Here is a 22,900-nt window from a genome sequence, read left to right as displayed (position 1 = left end):
CTTCAAGCACACTAATAAAGCAATCATGTCTTCTCAAAATAACATGGCCAAAGAAAGTTAGCCCTACAAAGTCATATAGTCTGGCTATTCTCCATCTTCATCACACAAAATATTAAATCATGCACAACCCCGATGACAAGCCATGCAATTGTTTCATACTTTTGATATTCTCAAACTTTTTCAACTTTCACGCAATACATGAGTGTGAGCCATATAGCACTATAGGTGGAATAGAATATGGTGTTGTGGAGAAGACAAAAAGGAGATAGTGTCACATCAACTAGGCGTATCAACGGGCTATGGAGATGCCCATCAATAGATATCAATGTGAGTGAGTAGGGATTGCCACGCAACGGATGCACTAGAGCTATAAGTTTATGAAAGCTCAAAAAGAAACTAAGTGGTTGTGCATCCAACTCGCTTGCTCACGAAGACCTAGGACAATTTTGAGAAAGCCCGTTGAGGGAGTCCTGGACTAAGGGGTCCTTGGGAGTCCGGCCTGTTTGACATGGGCGGGACTGATGGGCTGTGAAGATACAAGACCGAAGACTCTCACCCGTGTCCGGATGGGACTCTCCTTGGCATGGAAGGCAAGCTTGGCGTTCGGATATGAAGATTCCTTTCTCTGTAACCGACTTTGTACAACCCTAGCCCCCTCCTGTGTCTATATAAACCAGAGGGTTTAGTCCATAGGGCCAATCATAATCATACATGCTAGACTTCTAGGGTTTTAGCCATTACGATCTCGTGGTAGATCAACTCTTGTAATACTCATATTCATCAAGATCAATCAAGCAGGAAGTAGGGTATTACCTCCATAGAGAGGGCCCGAACCTGGGTAAACATCGTGTCCCCTGTCTCCTGTTACCATCGACCTTAGACGCACAGTTCGGGACCCCCTACCCGAGACCCGCCGGTTTTGACACCGACATTGGTGCTTTCATTGAGAGTTCCGTTGCGTCGTCTTCAAGAGGTTCGACCGCTCCGTCAATCATCTACAAAAACGCTGTCCAGGGGGAATTTTTCTCCCCGGCCAGATCTCTGTGTTCGGCAGCTTCGCACTGCGGGCCAACTCGCTTGGCCATCTAGAGCAGATCGATAGCTACACCCCAGGTCACCTGATTAGTTTTGGAAACCTGGACTATGTCGCTGACGTCTGGGGAGACTTGATCTTCCAAGGATTCGCGACTCCAACTCCCGCTCTGGCCTTAGATCCGAAACGCGTCGCCATGTCCGAAGACGGACTTCACGAGACTGCTGGACTGCCTTCGGCCACCAAACCAGAACGGGAGAACCGGTTGAAGTGGCGTCGCTGGCAACCATCACGAAGCCAGACCCCTCTCCGGGCGCTGGCTCCGAACCCTCGGAGTCAGCACCGTGTGAGTCCGGCCGGGGAGTGTCCCCCCCCCCCGCCGTACTCCATGGATTTTCCTCTCTCCGAACAAATACCGCCTTTAAGCGAGGATCTGGACTTAATGGGATCCCTTGTCATTACAGAGGAGCAACATCTGAACTATGCCCAGCCCGGACTATGGGCTAAGAGCAGGGAATTTTTTCTCCCACCCACCACCCACCTTATAGCCACTGTCGTGGATTTAACCGACATGCTCGATTACGACTCTGAAGACATCGACGGTGTGGACGACGACACCGGAGAGGAGCAGGCCCAAGGCCCACCGCATACTAGACGCTGGCGGCCACCTCCACATACGATATATATATATATATATATATATATATATATATATATATATATATATATGGTGGATACATCCAAAACGATGGCGAGGATGGTGGTAAGGATCCGTTTAAGGACAATAATGCTGATAAACCGTTCAAAATCACGCCGTGACAAAGAAAGCAATACCGGGACCGGAGAAAATAATAATCCAGAGAATGCCGAAGACCCAAACGCCCTCATAGAACCAGCTTCCGAACAGGAAAGTAGGGAGGAAGGGCAGAGTAACCCCGACGAGCCAGTTGGGAATGACGACTCGGAGGACAGCAGCTATACGCCACCCTCCGAAGAAGAAATAAGTCTCGGCAACAAAGACTTCATCGTGCCAGAAGAACCCCTCAAGCAAGAACGCTTTAAGCAACAGCTCATCACGACCGCGAGGAGCCTGAAAAGGAAGCAACAACGGCTTCAAGCCGAACAGGATACGCTTAACAACAGATGGACTTAGATCCTAGCAGCCGAGGAATATGGCCTCGAGCGCCTGACCAAAAGTTATCCGAAGCGAAAATTGTTACCTCAATTGGACGACGAGGCGCTGGAGCCTGTACCGTTAGCGCGTAATGCGGCTGATCGACCACCACATGGCCGGGACAAAGCGGCAACTCAAGCCGAACACCAGCCCGCACTACCTCACCGCAAAAGCAGAGATAAAACAGCTCGGGGACATACATACGACCTATGGCAGGACCTGGACAGTAGAGCAGGTCAGACCAGATCGATCTACGGATCGCGGGGGCGTGCGCCGACGCGCGACGACGGCCATCTAGACAGACGCGACAAACATAACCACGCCCGAGCCGAAAACCGCAGACGAACTCTACCCGAGCTACGTCGCGACTTAGCCCGATATAGAGGCGCCGCACACCCCCTTTGCTTCACTGATGAAGTAATGGAACACGAATTCCCAGAAGGGTTTAAACCCATGAATATCGAATCATACAATGGAACAACAGATCCCGCGATATGGATCGAGGATTTTCTTCTCCATATCCACATGGCCCGCGGTGATGATCTCCACGCCATCAAATACCTCCCACTAAAACTAAAGGGACTAGCACGGCACTGGCTAAACAGCCTTCCAGAGAACTCTATTGACAGCTGGGAGGACCTAAAAGACGCCTTCTACGATAACTTCCAAGGTACATATGTCCGGCCACTAGATGCCGATGACTTAAGCCACATCATTCAGCAGCCCGGAGAGTCCGCGAGGAAGCTCTGGACTAGGTTCTTAATTAAAAAGAACCAAATTGTTGATTATCCGGACGCTCAAGCCCTCGCGGCCTTCAAACACAGCGTCCGGGACGAGTGGCTCGCCCGCCACCTCGGTCAAGAAAAACCAAAATCCATGGCATCCCTTCCCGCTCTGATGACCCGCTTTTGCGCGGGAGAAAACAGCTGGCTCGCTCGTAGAAGCAACATCGCCAGCGATCCGGGCACTTCTGAAGTCCGAGATGGCAACGGCAAGCCATGACGCAATAAACACAAACGTCGCAATAATAATGAAGGAACGCAAGACATGGCGGTCAATGTCGGATTCAGCGGCTCCAAACCCGGTCAACGGAAAAAGCCATTCAAGGCAAACAAAGACAGACCATCCAATCTAGACAAGATACTGGATCGGCCCTGCCAGATTCATGGCATCCCCGATAAACCAGCCAATCATACCAACAGAAGCTGTTGAGTCTTCAAGCAAGCCGGCAAGCTTAATGCCGAACACAAGGGGAAGGGGCCGCCCAGTGACAGCGATGATGCAGAGACTCGCCAACTAAACACCGGGGGTCAGATACAATTTGCCCCCGAAGTAAAAACGGTAAACATGGTACCCCTATAGGGGAGCGCAAGCGCCCACTACGGGACGCCTATGCCATAGAGCCGGTCCCCCCAAAATTTAATCAATGGGCGGCCTTCCCGATCACTTTTGATCGCAAGGACCACCCAGTCAGTATCCATCACGCAGGTTCAGCAGCTCTGGTCCTCGACCCAATTATCGATGGGTTCCATCTCACGAAAGTCCTTATGGACGGTGGCAGTAGCCTTAATATACTCTACGTAGACACTGTCCGCAAAATGGGCATTGATCCTTCAAGAATCAAGCCCACCACAACTACCCTCAAGGGAGCAGTACCCGGCGTAGAAGCTCACTGCACGGGCTCCATCACATTGGAAGTCATTTTTGGTTCGTCGAACAACTTCCGAAGCGAAGGCTTGACCTTCGATATTGTCCCGTTCCGCAGTAGCTACCATGCACTTCTGGGGCGTACCGCTTTTGCTCGTTTTAATGCGGTCCCACACTACGCCCATGCAAAACTTAAGATGCCCGGTCCATGCGGTGTCATAACAATAAATGGAAATACGGAACGCTCCCTCCATACTGACGATCATAATATGGCTACTTCAGCCGAAGTACAAAGCGGCCTCATCAAGCCGCGTATCTCATCGGCCATTAAGCCGCCGATCTCTATTAAATAGGACCGATCAATCTCAGAGCTAGATTAGCAGTTCGGCCTCCGCCATTCGCCTCATATACCTGCAAAGTTCGTACCACGCATACATAATTATGCACTTAAAATACCCTGGTCATCGGCAGAGGCACAATACGGAAAGGCCTACAAGCACTACCATAGCCTCTTTTTCTTTTCTAACTATTTTTTATCTTTTACCATAGGTGGCTCATAGGCTGGTCATCTCACGGACTCTTTCGGAGTTTGGCTTCGTACACTTACCCAAAGGCTATTCCGGTTAAGGAGTCCTTTCACCGAGGCAAGGCGGCGCAGATGTGCGATAGGAGGGCCAAATAATTTTTTGTAGACCGCACTCTCTATTTCGAGCCTGTAGAGTGCCTTTTCCCTCGGCCTTCGACCCCCAGCATGTCAAATAGCCTGGGTTGTGGCGTTATTATCTGTAAGATGGCGATTGACATATCAATCAGGTTCCAGTGAACATATTCCATATTCAGTATTCGCTTTTTCTAAAGAACTGAATTTTGCTTCTTCGGTTGTTTCACACACACCTCGGCACAAATTGCCAGGGGCTCGATATGGGAACAAATGAGTTGCCGACAAGTCCGAACAGCTTTATAGCACACTTCGGCGTCACGAGTTTGGCCTTATATGCATCAGCTCCGAATCATGTCTTTGTTCAATAGTTGGGTTGCCCGGCTCCTGTGCTTACTACCTTACGTTCCGCTCTATCAGCTAGGGTGGTAAAGAGAGAACTACTACGATTGTGTTTCTAGTTCATCTGGTCAAGCACCTCAGTAGAGAAAGCCGAAAATTGACTGTCATGATGCGGCGAGAGCTGGTCAACCACTCGATCACTTATCAGAATAATTCGTGATTCCTTCCGTATTATACGAAGGACCGTTCTTAAGGTCACCTATGTAACACACCGTATTGGGATAACCGCGTACATACCAGGGGCTATATCATAGACCCACCATCAATCTCCTATGGCTAAGTGAAAGTGTTAAAGCCCTATAGTCCGATTGCCTAGTTCGCCGCATTGACACCTCCTTCACGGACCAAGACGTTGGGTCAAGAGTGATCAAGTGCTTTTTCGAACACCCCCGTATATTATGCGAGGGGGCCGAAGCCGACGACTGGAAAACTTTCAGATTATACAAAACGGCCGCACAGGAGGAACCAAAACTTTTAGGCAAAAGTATAAAAAGCATAGCCTTAATATATCATAATATTGTTTTTACAATCTCGGTACATTCACTCGAAGATCATATCCTTTGAGCACTGACCCTCTATCAAGCTGGCGCCCTCTAGGACATCTTCAAAATAATACTCCGGCATGTGTTTGTCCTTGCCCCCGGGTGGACTCTTCGCTGCAATATCGGTGGCCTTCATCTTCGCCCAATACGTCTTGATATGGGCAAAGGCCATCCGTGCACCTTCAATGCACACTGATCGCTTCACGGCGTCGATACGCGACACCACATCCACAAGTCGCTGCACCAAACCAAAATAACTATTCGGAACTGGCTTAGTCGGCCACAGCCGGACCACGACGTCCTTCATTGCAGAACCGGATACCTTGTGGAGCTCGGCCCACTGGGCCATCTGTTCGTTCAGCAACAGCGGGCGCTTTGGCGTGCTGAATTGTGACCAGAAAAGCTTCTCCATTGCATACCCTTCTTGCGCTTGGTAAAACTGCGCCACATCGGAAGCACTCTTCGGCAAGTCCAAGAATGCGTTTGGAGAGCTTCACATTTGATAACGGGGCATACTTCGGATCGCTGAATTTAGTCTGTAATAGAAAGGGCTTACCGGCCGCTATCTCCCCGGCTTGCCGGATCTTCTCCTGAGCCGCTCTCGACTCGGATCGTGCTTCTCTCGCCTCTCGTAAGGCCTTCCCGAGTTCGGCTACGTTGGCCCTGTTCTCCTCCTCGAGAGCTTGGCATTTGCCAGTGGCATCCTTTAGATCTCGCTCTATGGAAGATATTCTCTCCTCGCACTGGCGCCGAGCAGCCTGTTCGGCCTTTAACTCCTCAGTTGCCTTCTTGGCAGCCACATTACTCATCCTAGCTTGCTCCTTGGCTCGGGCAAGCTCTGCCCAAAGGGTCTCAACCGCGGCGGCACTATCTGCAGTTGTGCATGTCTTAATATATAATCCTCAGCTTCGTGCTCATGTTATTATACATACATATACTGGCCGCCCCAAAACGTACCTTGCGCCTCGTCAAGCCGCCTGTTAATAAGGGTGATGTCATCATCCGCCACGTCAAGTTTCTGCTTCAGACCTGCAACCTCTGTAGTGTGGGCAGTCGCCATGGATGTAACAACCTGTGTTCCAATTAGTTAGCTTATTTCCTGGGCATGTATTTTTCGATCCTCTAATTGCCTCCCTTTTGGACTCCAACCAGAGTCTCAGGGGCTACTATCTATACATAGGTGAATTTTGTATATAGAGCACAATGGAAAATATTACATTATGTACCTCGAAGCCTCTTAGCAGGCCCGTGAAGGCTTCATTCAATCCGCTTTTCGCGGACAGAATCCTCTAAACCACCGTACCCATCAAGGTATGATGTCCCTCTGAGATGGACGCATGTCGCAACATGTCCATCAATGTATCCGGCGCCTCCGGATTCTTGGAAGCAGTTGTAGGAGTACGGACTCCCTTTGAAGGGATATGTTTACTCGACCCTAGAGGCGTCTCCGGCTATAAACAGGATAGTCCGGGCCTTTATTGTTGGTCCCCGTAGGGACCGCACACCCCGGACCCTGGGCTACCAAAGTTTCACCTTCGGGCGTTGTCTTCATTATCCCCCGCACCACTTGTTGATCGAGAGAGATCCTCCGGGACGACACCTCGAAGTCGTCCGCCCTATTGGGCGTGGAGGCCTGTGGAGGCGTCTTTCTTTCCATCATCTCCGGAAGAAGATCCCGCGAGGAAGAGGATTGTTGACGAAGACTGCATGCCAGACTGCAAAACATATATTCTAGATGTTACCCTTGTAACAGGAAAAGAACGGGATATGTTTAAAACACCCTTGTTCACTTACGATTCGGCTAAAGGCTCGTCCTTACAGAGGAACTGTGCGACAATGTCGTCTTCTGAGCCCGAACCGCCTGACAGGGGCATCTTACCTCGCTTAGGAGCCTTTTCATACCACGGGGACAAAAGGATGTCAGCTTCTCCTTCTCTTTTGTCTTCGGAAGAGGGAGCCCTAATCTCCCCGGACACAGTGTCTGGTGTACCTTCAGAACGGAGGCCACCTTTGGCCTTCCTCCTCTCCTCCTTGTCCTCTTTCACCGGCAGATGGTATGGTGCCGGGGCCAGCATCCTTGTTAGCACGAGATCAGCTGAGTCTTCGGGAAGAGGGGCCGAACACCTAATTCGCTCCGCCTTCTTTATCCATCCCTGGAAGAAGATGGTTTTCTCAGTACCTTATTACAGGATATTTAACTAAGCTGTGTTCAGGAGTCGAGTGCTTACCGAGGTATTCGGATGGTTGCAGTCGAGGCCGATGTCCTCGGTGGTGTTCAGCCACTGTTTTCGTGTCCCGAAAAAAAACTTCCACATTCCTCTGTGCGTCGTGTCGAAGAAGTGCTGAAGGGTCCGTGGTCCTTCCAGATTGAACTCCCACATGCGGTGAGGCCATCGCTGGCACGGCAGGACTTAGCGGACTAGCATTACTTGGATTACGTTGATGAGATCGGTATCCTTCTCAAGGAGATTCCAGATGCGGCTCTGTAGTGTCTGCACTTTGTCAATTGATCCCCAGTCCAACCCCTTATTGATCCATGATGCAAGCTGTGTTGGAGGGCCAGATCGGAATGCAGGTGTAGCTGCCCACTTGGTACCATGGGGTTCAGTGATGTAAAACCACTCCCGCTGCCATAAGTTGGAGGATTCCGTGAAAGAGCCTTTTAGCCAAAGAGCGTTGGAAGCTTGCTCACCGTGGCACCACCACAGTCTGCTTGTTTCCCCTCGATCAGCTTCGGCTTCACATTAAAGGTCTTGAGCCATAAGCCGAAGTGTGGGGGAATACGGAGAAAGGCCTCGCACATGATGATGAACGCCGATATGAGAAGAAAAGAGTCCGGGGCTAGATCGTGAAAATCTAGCCCATAATAGAACATGAGCCCATGGACAAAGGGATGGAGAGCGAACCCTAGCCCCTGGAGGAAGTGGGAGATGAATATGACCCTCTCGCCGGATCTGGGGTTAGGGATAACCTGCCCTTTAGTGGTGAGCCTGTGGAGGATCTCCGCGGTGAGGTATCTTGCTGCTCTGAGCTTCGCAATATCCTCCTTTGTGACAGAAGAGGCCACCCACCGGCCTTGAAGGCTGGATCCGGACATGACGGAGAGGCTCATAGCAATTAAAACCTGGTTACGGGAAGTCGAGGTTGGAAAGGTTGAGGAAGAGGCAGGGGTAGAGGAGAAAGACGGGTCTGTGCCCCTTTATAAAGGCGGTGAATATCAAACGCCTCCTCATGGGCCTTAAAACTTGCATATTCCCAAGGAATCATGCTAACGAGACGGTTGGATTACCCACGCCCGAATTGATGAGAATCCCGCAATAAGGGGACACAATCTCTGCTTTGACAAGAAGTGCCAATGGAACCGCATCTCAAAACGTGGAGCGACAGGCCGAAAAATGGTTCGAAATAATGACTGGGTGGTGACGTGGCATCATGCTACAAAAAGTTGTCAGTAGATTGGACTCATGAAATATTATACTCTCTGCGGTTGTGTGTGGTACTTGTTTTGCAGAGCCGGACACGTTCTTTGTGTTCGAAGGCTATGTTGGAGTATTCGGAGGAGGAACCCGCCTTGCAATGCCGAAGACAATCTGCACGCCGAACACCTCGTCATTGAAGCCTGGTTCAGGGGCTACTGAGGGAGTCCGGGACTAAGGGGTCCTCGGGCGTCCGACCTGTTTGACATGGGCCGGACTGATGGGCTGTGAAGATACAAGACCGAAGACTCTCACCCGTGTCCGAATGGGACTCTCCTTGGCATGGAAGGCAAGCTTGGCGTTCGGATATGAAGACTCCTTTCTCTGTAATCGACTTTGTACAACCCTAGCCCCCTCCGGTGTCTATATAAACCGGAGGGTTTAGTCCATAGGGCCAATCATAATCATACATGCTAGACTTCTAGGGTTTTAGTCATTATGATCTCGTGGTAGATCAACTCTTGTAATACTCATATTCATCAAGATCAATCAAGCAGGAAGTAGGGTATTACCTCCATAGAGAGGGCCCAAACCTGGGTAAACAACGTGTCCCCTGTCTCCTGTTACCATCAACCTTAGACGCACAGTTCGGCACCCCCTACCCGAGATCCGGCGGTTTTGACACCGACACCCGTCATTGGAATATACAAGCCAAGTTACATAACGAAAAATTCCCACGAGTATATCAAAGTGACAACATAGGAGACTCTCTATAATGAAGATCATGGTGCTCCTTTGAAGCACAAGTGTGGAACAAGGATAGTAACAATGTCCCTTCTCTCTTTTCTCTCATTCTTTTGGTGGGCTTCTTTGGCCTCTTTTTTTGTGGGCTTCTTTGGCCTCTTTTGTTTTTTGTAAAGTCCAGAGACTCATCCCAACTTGTGCGGGAATCATAGCTTCCATCATCCTTTCCTCACATGGGACAATGCCCTAATAATGATGATCATCACACTTTTATTAACTTATGACTCAAGAATTACAACTTGATACTTAGAACAAAATATGACTCTATATGAATGCCTCCGGCGGTGTACCGGGAAGTGCAATGATCTAGTGTAGCAAATGACATCATCATGCTAGCTATCTTACGATCATGCAAAGCAATATGACAATGATGGAGCATGTCATAATAAAACGGAACGGTGGAAGTTACATGCAATATATCTCGGAGTGGCTATGGAAATGCCATATTGGTTAGGTATGGTGGCTGTTTTGAGGAAGGGTATATGGTGGGTGTAATGCACCGGCGAAAGTTGCCTGGTACTAGAGAGGCTAGCCATGGTGGAAGGGTAAGAGTGCGTATAATCCATGGACTCAACATTAATCATAAAGAACTCAATAATTATTGCAAAAATCTATTAGTCATTGAAACAAAGTACTACGCGCATGCTCCTAGGGGGATAGATTGGTAGGAAAATACCATCGCTCATCCCCGACCGCCACTCATAAGGAAGACAATCAATAAATAAATCATGCTCCGACTTCATCACATAACGTTTCACCATACGTGCATGCTACGGGAATCACAAACTTTAACACAAGTATTCCTACAATACACAATTACTCACTAGCATGACTCTAGTATCACCATCTTTATATCTCAAAACAATCATTAGGAATCAAACTTCACATAGTATTCAATGCACTTTATATGTAAGTTTTTATTATATCCCTATTGGATTTCCATCATATTAGGAATAAATTCATAACCAAAGAAAATTACCATGCTGTTTAGATAGGCTCTCAAAATAATATAAGTGAAGCATGAGAGTTCAATAATTTCTATAAAATAAAGACACCGTCGTGCTCTAAAAAGATATAAGTGAAGCACTATACTAAAATTGCCTAGCTCAAAAGATATAAGTGAAGCACATAAGAGTATTCTAATAAAATCACGATTCATGTGTGTCCCTCTCAAAAGGTGTGTACAGCAAGGATGATTTGGAAAACTAAAAAGCAAAGAATCATATCATACAAGTTGCTCCAAGCAAAACACATATCATGTAGTGAATAAAAATATAGCCTCAAGTAAATTTACCGATAGACGAAGACGAAAGAGGGGATGCCATCCGGGGCATCCCCAAGCTTAGATGCTTGATTGTCCTTGAATATTACCTTGGGATGCCTTGGGAATCCCCTAGCTTAGGCTCTTGCCACTCCTTATTCTGTATTCCATCAAATCTTTACCCAAAACTTGAAAACTTCACAACACAAAACTCAACAAAAAACTCATGATATCCGTTAATATAAGAAAATAAATCACCACTTTTTGGTACTGTTGTGAACTCATTCTTTATTTATATGGGTGTAATATCTATTGTATTTCAACTTATCCATGGTTCATACCCCCCGATACTACCCATAAGTTCATCAAAATAAGCAAACAACACATAGAAAACAGAATCTGTCAAAAACAGAACAGTCCGTAGCAATCTGAAAACTTTGTATACTTCTGTAACTCCAAAATTTCTAAAAAATTAGGAAATCCTGGGCAATTTGTATATCAATCTTGTGTAAAAAAAACTCAGATCAAAAGCACGCTTCTGTTATTTTTGGAAATTATTTTACTAGGCGCAAAAGTTTCTATTTTTCAGCAAGATCAAATCAACTATCACCATAAGCCATCCAAAAGGTCCTACTTGGCTCAAACACTAATTGAAACATAAAAACACATCTAACGTTAGGATAGATGACAAAATTATTGAAAAACAGAACCCAAAAAACAATAAAAAAAGTAAAATTGGGTTTCCTCCCAACAACCGCTATTGTTTAACGCCCCTAGCTAGGCATCGATAATTTTGATGATGCTCACATGAAAGATAACAATTGAAATATGAAGAGAGCATCATGTAGCATGTGAAAAACAAGTTTAAGTTTAACATATTTCCTATGCATAGGCATATTATAAGCAAACATATTATCAATGCAAGCAAAAACTAGCATATGCAAGGAAGAAGACAGGAACAATAGCAAACTCAACATAACGAGAGGTAATCTAGTGACATGAAAATTTCTACAACCATATTTCCCTCTCATAATAATTGCATGTAGGATCATAATCAAATTCAACAATATAGCTATCACATGAAATTTTCTGTTCATGATCCACATGCATGCAAAGTTGACACTCTTCCAAAATAGTGGGATTATCATCAAATAAAGTCATGACCTCTCCAAGCCCAATTTTATCAATAACTTCATAAGATTGAACACTCCTCAAATATGTGGGATTTATTTTTTCTAAAGATGACACTCTTCCAAACCACTTTCAATATTATTGCAAACATATTCATCATGAGGCTTAAATAAATTTTCAAGATCATAGGAAGAATCACCCCAATCATGATCATTGCAATAAGTAGTGGACATAGCAAAACTAGCATCCCCAAGCTTAGGGTTTTGCATATTATTAGCATAATTGACATTAATAGAGTTTATAATAACATCATTGCAATCACGCTTTCGATTCAAGGAACTATAAAGTATGGATGCAATAGCAACAATCTGATGTTTAACATAAGGGACTATAGCAAATTCATCTCCATAAGCATAATTAATATTGGCATTATGACCATAAAAATAGCAAGCATCATGTTCATCAAGGGAAGATATCTCAATCAAATCAACAGAATCATAATTATCTATAAATTCATGCATATCATTATTTTCTTCCAAAGCAATGGTCATTCTCTCAATAAATTCTTTGACATAGGCATTATGAGCATAGTTTTCATAGCACTATTTAAGTATGTCAAAAAATTTGGATTTGTAGAGAGTAATATCATACTTTTCAATCAAAGAAGCAACTTCATAAGCACCCTTAAAAGCAACAAATTCTTCGATATCATAGTAACTGTGAACACGCTTTTCATAGAGATTTCGTTATCATTAAACTCACATAGGTTGGGAAGGTGTTTTTCAAGGTTCTTAGAGCGACAAGTAAAATCACAAAGTTCACAAAGATTCCAAGCATAACATAATAAACAATTTATTTGATTCCATAAGATTCTCCCTTTTTAGACAAACGGTGACGCGCAAAATGAGCATGCTCATCTAAAGATTTTCCATCAACTAGTCTAATTGGGGTTTCAACACGAGCACAAATAGATCGAAGATGATCGAAGTAGAAAACTTTAACTGGATCCATATCAATAGATTTTCAGCAAGTTACGATGCAAGGAAAATAGAAGGCACATGGCCACACAAGAAAACAAGAGATCCAATAAGAAAAAGGCAGGCGAAAAGAAGGCAAATATTTTCATATTTTTCTGAAAACATTTTAGAAGTGGGGGAGAGGAAAATGAGAGGCAAATGGCAAATAATGTAATGCAAGAGATGAGAGTTTATGATGGGTACTTGGTAGGTTTGACGTAGATCTCCCCGGCAACGGCGCTAGAAATTGGCAAGTTGACGGGAGACTAATCTTGACTTAGTGTGAACCTCCCCGGCAACGGCGCCAGAAATTCTTCCTGCTACTTCTTGAGCTTGCGTTGGTTTTTCCCTTGAAGAGGAAAGGGTGATGCAACAAAGTAGAGATAAGTATTTCCCTCTGTTAAGAACCAAGGTATCAATCCAGTAGGAGAAACACGCAAGTCCCCAATATATACACCTACACAAACAATCAAACACTTGCACCCAACACGAAAAAGGCGTGGTCAATCCCTTCAACGTCACTTGCAAAGGTGAGATCTTATAGAGATAGATAAAGGATAGATTTCCTGATTTGCGCAAATCAAAGCTAACACCACGTGCTGATGGTCCCTTCAAGGTGTTAGAGAAAATAAATGATAATGCATATAAACTTGAGCTGCCTACAGATTTTGGGGTTAGTCCCACTTTTAAGATTGCTGATTTCAAGCCTTATTTGGGTGAGGAAGCTGAGCTTCCATCGAGGACGACTTTATTTCAAGAAGGGGAGGATGATGAGACATCAATACCATCATTATACCCATAGCCCCTGCTGCTATACATACTAGACCAATTACTAGAGCTCGCGCACGCGAATTAAATTATTAGGTACTTTCGTTTCTTGGTAATTGTTGGGGATATTACTACTAGGTGTAAACCGGCCAAGCAAGCCGGGTTATACCCATAATGGATTGTTTATACTTAAAAGCCCATGAAGACAAGGAATAAAGCGGTTTACTACAGAGACTCGAAGGCCCAAGGCCCAAAGGTAGATTAAGGCCTGTAGTTATAAACCGCCATGTAGTACATGACTTGTATTGTAAGGTATGACAAAGTAGAGACCGAGCCGGTATGTGTATAAACCGGCATCGGGACTCTGTAAGCCGGCGGGCGTCGACCTGTGTATATAAAGGCATGACCCGACGGCGGTTCAAGGACAACACACAACAACTCGAGACTCAGGCAAAGCATATTTGCTCCCTGGTCATCGAAACCCCAGCAATTCCATCACAACTAGACGTAGGCTTTTACCTTCATCGTAAGGGGCCGAACTAGTATAAAACTCTCATGTCCCTTGTCCGGTTTCACCCCTTTAAGCTAACCCTTTGCGATGGCTCCACGACTAAGTCCTTTCGCTAGGACATCTGCCGTGACAATTCCACGACAGTTGGCGCCCACTGTGGGGCTATCGCGCGATGGTTTCGAGTTCTTGAAGGGCAATTTTAGTTGGAAATATGCCCTAGAGGCAATAATAAAATGGTTATTATTATATTTCCTTGTTCATGATAATTGTCTATTGTTCATGCTATAATTGTGTTATCCGGAAATCGTAATACATGTGTGAACACATAGACCATAACATGTCCCTAGTGAGTCTCTAGTTGACTAGCTCGTTGATCAATAGATGGTTACGGTTTCCTGACCATGGACATTGGATGCCATTGATAACGGGATCACATCATTAGGATAATGATGCGATGGACAAGACCCAATCCTAAGCATAGCACTAGATCGTGTAGTTCGTTTGCTAAAGCTTTTCTAATGCCAGGTATCATTTCCGAGATCGTGCAACTCCCGGATACCGTAGGAATGCTTTGGGTGTACCAAACGTCACAACGTAACTGGGTGGCTATAAAGGTGCACTACAGGTATCTCCGAAAGTGTCTGTTGGGTTGGCACGGATCGAGACTGGGATTTGTCACTCCGTATGACGGAGAGGTATCTCTGGGCCCACTCGGTAATGCATCATCATAATGAGCTCAATGTGACTAAGTAGTTAGTCACGGGATCATGCATTACGGAACGAGTAAAGTGACTTGCCGGTAACGAGATTGAACGAGGTATTGGGATACCGACGATCGAATCTCGGGCAAGTAACGTACCGATTGACAAAGGGAATTGTGTACGGGATTGCTTGAATCCTCGACATCGTGGTTCATCCGATGAGATCATCGTGGAACGTGTGGGAGCCAACATGGGTATCCTGATCCCGCTATTGGTTATTGGCTAGAGAGGTGTCTCGGTCATGTCTGCATGATTCCCGAACCCGTAGGGTGTACACACTTAAGGTTCGGTGACGCTAGAGTTGTAGAGATATTAGTATGCGGTTAACCGAAAGTTGTTCGGAGTCCCGGATGAGATCCCGGATGTCACGAGGAGTTCCGGAATGGTCCGGAGGTAAAGATTTATATATAGGAAGTCCAGTTACGGCCACCAGGAGAGTTTCGGGGGTCACCGGTATTGTACCGGGACCACCGGAAGGGTCCCGGGGGTCCACCGGGTGGGGCCACCTATCCCGGAGGGCCCCATGGGCTGAAGTGGCGTGGGAACCAGCCCCTGGTGGGCTGATGCGCCCCACCCAAGGGCCCAAGGCGCCTAGGGTTGGAAACCCTAGGGGGCCGTTGCCCCCCGAGGGGGCATGCGCCCCCCTGGTTGGAAACCCTAAGGGGGTCGTTGCCCCCCGAGGGGCCGCCACCCCGGGGGCCGTTGCCCCCCCTCTAGATGGGATCTCCAAGGGGGGCATGCGCCCCCTAGCCCCTATATATAGTGGAGGGGAGGGAGGGCAGCCGCACCCTAAGCCCTGGAGCCTCCCTCTCCCTCCCGTGACACCTCTTCCTCCTCCAGTAGCGCTTGGCGAAGCCCTGCTGGAATCCCACTGCTTCCACCACCACGCCGTTGTGCTGCTGGATCTCCATCAACTTCTCCTTCCCCCTTGCTGGATCAAGAAGGAGGAGACGTCTCTGCTCCGTACGTGTGTTGAACGCGGAGGTGACGTCCGTTCGGCGCTAGGATCATCGGTGATTTGGATCACGATGAGTACGACTCCATCAACCCCATTCTCTTGAACGCTTCCGCTCGCGATCTACAAGGGTATGTAGATGCACTCCTCTCTCTCTCTCGTTGCTAGATGACTCCATAGATTGATCTTGGTGATGCGTAGAAAAATTTTAATTTCTGCAACGACCCCCAACAGTGGTATCAGAGCTAGGTTTATGCGTAGTTTCTATGCACGAGTAGAACACAAGTTGTGTGGGCATCGATTTTGTCAACTTACTTGCCGTTACTAGTCTTATCTTGATTCGGCGGCATCGTGGGATGAAGCGGCCCGGACCGACCTTACACGTACGCTTACGTGAGACAGGTTCCACCGACTGACATGCACTAGTTGCATAAGGTGGCTAGCGGGTGTCTGTCTCTCCCACTTTAGTCGGATCGGATTCGATGAAAAGGGTCCTTATGAAGGGTAAATAGAAATTGGCATATCACGTTGTGGTTTTGGCGTAGGTAAGAAACGTTCTTGCTAGAAACCTATAGCAGCCACGTAAAAATTTGCAACAACAATTAGAGGACGTCTAACTTGTTTTTGCAGCATGTGTCATGTGATGTGATATGGCCAGAAGAATGTGATGAATGATATATGTGATGTATGAGATTGATCATGTTCTTGTAATAGGAATCACGACTTGCATGTCGATGAGTATGACAACCGGCAGGAGCCATAGGAGTTGTCTTAATTTATTTATGACCTGCGTGTCAACTGAAACGTCATGTAATTACTTTACTTTATTGCTAACCGTTAGCCATAGTAGTAGAAGTAATAGTTGGCGAGACAACTTCATGAAGACACGATGATGGAGATCATGGTGTCATGCCGGTGACAATGATGAACATGGCGCCCCGAAGATGGAGATCAAAAGGAGCAAAATGATATTGGCCATATCATGTCACTATTTGATTGCATGTGATGTTTATCATGTTTTACATCTTATTTGCTTAGAACGACGGTAGCATAAATAAGATGATCCCTCGCTAAAATTTCAAGAAAGTGTTCCCCCTAACTGTGCACCGTTGCGAAGGTTCGTTGTTCCGAAGCACCACGTGATGATCGGGTGTGATAGGTTCTAACGTTCGCATACAACGGGTGTAAGCCAGATTTACACACGCAATACACTTAGGTTGACTTGACGAGCCTAGCATGTACAGACATGGCCTCGGAACACAAGAGACCGAAAGGTCGAACATGAGTCGTATAGCAGATACGATCAACATGAAGATGTTCACCGATGATGACTAGTCCGTCTCACGTGATGATCGGACACGGCCTAGTTGACTCGGATCATGTATCACTTAGATGACTAGAGGGATGTCTGTCTGAGTGGGAGTTCATTAATAATTTGATTAGATGAACTTAATTATCATGAACTTAGTCTAAAATCTTTACAATATGTCTTGTAGATCAAATGGCCCACGCTAATGTCAACCTCAACTTCAACGCGTTCCTAGAGAAAACCAAGCTGAAAGACGATGGTAGCAACTATACGGACTGGGTCCGGAACTTGAGGATCATCCTCATAGCTGCCAAGAAAGCATATGTCCTTGAAGCACCGCTAGGTGAAGCACCCGTCCCAGCAAACCAAGACGTTATGAACGCCTGGCAAACACGTGTTGATGATTACTCCCTGGTTCAGTGCGGCATGCTTTACAGCTTAGAACCGGGGCTCCAAAAGCGTTTCGAGCAGCACGGAGCATATGAGATGTTCCAAGAGCTGAAAATGGTTTTCCAAGCTCATGCCCGGGTCGAGAGATATGAAGTCTCCGACAAGTTCTACAGTTGTAAGATGGAGGAGAATAGTTCCGTCAGCGAACACATACTCAAAATGTCTGGGTTGCACAACCGCTTTCTCAGCTGGGAGTTAATCTCCCGGATGACGCGGTCGTTGACAGAATCCTTCAGTCGCTCCCACCTAGCTACAAGAGCTTTGTGATGAACTTCAATATGCAGGGGATGGAAAAGACCATTCCTGAGGTATATTCAATGCTGAAATCAGCGGAGGTGGAGATCAAAAAGGAACATCAAGTGTTGATGGTGAATAAAAGCACTAAGTTCAAGAAAGGCAAGGGTAAGAAGAACTTCAAGAAAGACGGCAAGGGAGTTGCCGCGCCCAGTAAGCAAGCTGCCGGGAAGAAGACAAAGAATGGACCCAAGCCTGAGACTGAGTGCTTTTATTGCAAGGGAAACGGTCACTGGAAGCGGAACTGTCCCAAGTACTTAGCGGATAAGAAGGCCGGCAATACCAAAGGTATATGTGATATACATGTTATTGATGTGTACCTAACCAGTGCTCGTAGTAGCTCCTGGGTATTTGATACCGGTGCGGTTGCTCATATTTGTAACTCAAAGGAGGAGCTGCGGAATAAGCGAAGACTGGCGAAGGACGAGGTGACGATGCGCGTCGGGAATGGTTCCAAGGTCGATGTGATCGCCGTCGGCACGCTACCTCTACATTTACCTACGGGATTAGTTTTAAACCTCAATAATTGTTATTTAGTGCCAGCTTTGAGCATGAACATTGTATCTGGATCTCGTTTGATGCGAGATGGCTACTCATTTAAATCAGAGAATAATGGTTGTTCTATTTATATGAGAGATATGTTTTATGGTCATGCCCCGCTGGTCAATGGTTTATTCTTAATGAATCTCGAACGTGATGTTACACATATTCATAGTGTGAATGCCAAGAAATGTAAGGTTGATAATGATAGTCCCACATACTTGTGGCACTGCCGCCTTGGTCACATTGGTGTCAAACGCATGAAGAAACTCCATGCAGATGGACTTTTGGAGTCTCTTGATTATGAATCATTTGACACGTGCGAACCATGCCTCATGGGCAAAATGACCAAGACTCCGTTCTCCGGAACAATGGAGCGAGCAACCAACTTATTGGAAATCATACATACTGATGTGTGCGGTCCAATGAGCGTTGAGGCTCGCGGTGGCTATCGTTATGTTCTCACCCTCACTGATGACTTGAGTAGATATGGGTATGTCTACTTAATGAAACACAAGTCTGAGACCTTTGAAAAGTTCAAGGAATTTCAGAGTGAGGTTGAGAATCAACGTGACAGGAAAATAAAGTTCTTACGATCAGATCGTGGAGGGGAATATTTGAGTCACGAATTTGGCACACACTTAAGGAAATGTGGAATTGTTTCACAACTCACGCCGCCTGGAACACCTCAGCGTAATGGTGTGTCCGAACGTCGTAATCGCACTCTATTGGATATGGTGCGATCTATGATGTCTCTTACCGATCTACCGCTATCATTCTGGGGTTATGCTTTAGAGACTGCCGCATTCACTTTAAATAGGGCTCCGTCGAAATCCGTTGAGACGACACCGTATGAATTATGGTTTGGAAAGAAACCTAAGCTGTCGTTTCTTAAAGTTTGGGGATGCGATGCTTATGTCAAGAAACTTCAACCTGAAAAGCTCGAACCCAAGTCGGAAAAATGCGTCTTCATAGGATACCCTAAGGAAACCATTGGGTATACCTTCTACCTCAGATCCGAAGGCAAGATCTTCGTTGCCAAGAACGGGTCCTTTCTGGAGAAAGAGTTTCTCTCGAAAGAAGTAAGTGGGAGGAAAGTGGAACTTGATGAGATGACCCCTCTCGAACCAGAAAGTAGCGCAGCACAAGAAAATGTTTCTGTGGTGCCTGCACCGACTAGAGAGGAAGTTAATGATGAAGATCATGATCAAGTTACCACTGAACTTTGTAGGTCCACAAGGACACGTTCCGCACCAGAGTGGTACGGCAACCCTATCATGGAAATCATGTTGTTGGACAACGGTGAACCTTCGAACTATGAAGAAGCAATGGCAGGCCCAGATTCCAACAAATGGCTTGAAGCCATGCAATCCGAGATAGGATCCATGTATGAAAACAAAGTATGGACTTTGACAGACTTGCCCGATGATCGGCGAGCGATAGAAAATAAATGGATCTTTAAGAAGAAGACGGACGCGGATGGAAATGTTACCATCTATAAAGCTCGACTTGTCGCTAAGGGTTATCGACAAGTTCAAGGAGTTGACTACGATGAGACCTTCTCACCCGTAGCGAAGCTGAAGTCCGTCCGAATCATGTTAGCAATTGCCGCATTCTACGATTATGAAATATGGCAAATGGACGTCAAAACGGCATTCCTTAACGGCTTCCTTAAGGAAGAATTGTATATGATGCAACTGGAAGGTTTTGTTGATCCTAAGAATGCTGGCAAGGTATGCAAGCTCCAGCGCTCAATCTATGGGCTGGTGCAGGCATCTCGGACTTGGAACATTCGCTTTGATGAGATGATCAAAGCGTTTGGGTTTACACAGACTTATGGAGAAGCCTGTGTTTACAAGAAAGTGAGTGGGAGCTCTGTAGCATTTCTCATATTATATGTGGATGACATACTATTGATGGGAAATGATATAGAATTCTTGGAAAGCATAAAGGCCTACTTGAATAAGTGTTTTTCAATGAAGGACCTTGGAGAAGATGCTTACATATTAGGCATCAAGATCTATAGAGATAGATCGAGACGCCTCATAGGACTTTCACAAAGCACATACCTTGATAAGATATTGAAGAAGTTTAATATGGATCAGTCCAAGACGGGGTTCTTGCCTATATTGCAAGGTGTGACATTGAGCACAGCTCAATGCCCGACCATGGCAGAAGATAGAGAAAAGATGAGTGTCATCCCCTATGCCTCGGCCATAGGGTGTATTATGTATGCCATGCTGTGTACCAGACCTGATGTAAACCTTGCCGTAAGTTTGGTAGGGAGGTACCAAAGTAATCCCGGCATGGAACACTGGACATCGGTCAAGAACATCCTGAAGTACCTGAAAAGGACTAAGGATATGTTTCTCGTTTATGGAGGTGAAGAAGAGCTCGTCGTAAAGGGTTACGTCGATGCTAGCTTCGATACAGATCTGGATGACTCTAAGTCACAAACCGGATATGTGTATATTCTGAATGGTGGGGCAGTCAGCTGGTGCAGTTGCAAGCAAAGCGTGGTGGCGGGATCTACATGTGAAGCGGAGTACATGGCAGCCTCGGAGGCAGCACATGAAGCAATCTGGATGAAGGAGTTCATTGCCGACCTAGGAGTTATTCCCAATGCATCGGGGCCGATGACTCTCTTCTGTGACAACACTAGAGCTATTGCCCTTGCCAAGGAGCCCAGGTTTCAGAAGAAGACCAGGCACATCAAGCGTCGCTTCAACTCCATTCGTGAAAATGTTCAAAATGGAGACATAGATATTTGTAAAGTGCATACGGATTTGAATGTCGCAGATCCGTTGACTAAACCTCTTCCACGGGCGAAACATGATCAACACCAGAACTCTATGGGTGTACGATTCATCACAATGTAACTAGATTATTGACTCTAGTGCAAGTGGGAGACTGTTGGAAATATGCCCTAGAGGCAATAATAAAATGGTTATTATTATATTTCCTTGTTCATGATAATTGTCTATTGTTCATGCTATAATTGTGTTATCCGGAAATCGTAATACATGTGTGAACACATAGACCATAACATGTCCCTAGTGAGCCTCTAGTTGACTAGCTCGTTGATCAATAGATGGTTACGGTTTCCTGACCATGGACATTGGATGTCATTGATAACGGGATCACATCATTAGGAGAATGATGTGATGGACAAGACCCAATCCTAAGCATAGCACTAGATCGTGTAGTTCGTTTGCTAAAGCTTTTCTAATGTCAAGTATCATTTCCTTAGACCATGAGATCGTGCAACTCCCGGATACCGTAGGAATGCTTTGGGTGTACCAAACATCACAACGTAACTGGGTGGCTATAAAGGTGCACTACAGGTATCTCCGAAAGTGTCTGTTGGGTTGGCACAGATCGAGACTGGGATTTGTCACTCTGTATGACGGAGAGGTATCTCTGGGCCCACTCGGTAATGCATCATCATAATGAGCTCAATGTGACTAAGTAGTTAGTCACGGGATCATGCATTACGGAACGAGTAAAGTGACTTGCCGGTAACGAGATTGAACGAGGTATTGGGATACCGACGATCGAATCTCGGGCAAGTAACGTACCGATTGACAAAGGGAATTGTGTACGGGATTGCTTGAATCCTCGACATCGTGGTTCATCCGATGAGATCATCGTGGAACTTGTGGGAGCCAAAATGGGTATCCTGATCCCGCTATTGGTTATTGGCTAGAGAGGTGTCTCGGTCATGTCTGCATGATTCCCGAACCCGTAGGGTGTACACACTTAAGGTTCGGTGACGCTAGAGTTGTAGAGATATTAGTATGCGGTTAACCAAAAGTTGTTCGGAGTCCCGGATGAGATCCCGGACGCCACGAGGAGTTCCGGAATGGTCCGGAGGTAAAAATTTATATATAGGAAGTCCAGTTTCGGCCACCAGGAGAGTTTCGGGGGTCACCCGTATTGTACGGGGACCACCGGAAGGGTCCCGGGGGTCCACCGGGTGGGGCCACCTATCCCAGAGGGCCCCATGGGCTGAAGTGGCATGGTAACCAGCCCCTGGTGGGCTGGTGTGCCCCACCCAAGGGCCCAAGGCGCCTAGGGTTGGAAACCCTAGGGGGCCGTTGCCCCCCGAGGGGGCATGCGCCCCCCTGGATGGAAACCCTAAGGGGGTCGTTGCCCCCCGAGGGGCCGCCGCCCCCTCTAGATGGGAACTCCAAGGGGGGCATGCGCCCCCCTAGACCCTATATATAGT

The sequence above is a fragment of the Triticum aestivum genome, chromosome 2D (genome assembly GCF_018294505.1).
Source record: "Triticum aestivum cultivar Chinese Spring chromosome 2D, IWGSC CS RefSeq v2.1, whole genome shotgun sequence".
NCBI classification, from domain to species: domain Eukaryota; kingdom Viridiplantae; phylum Streptophyta; class Magnoliopsida; order Poales; family Poaceae; genus Triticum; species Triticum aestivum.
The sequence above is the reverse complement of the archived record's forward strand: the minus strand, read 5'-3'. Positions refer to the sequence as shown.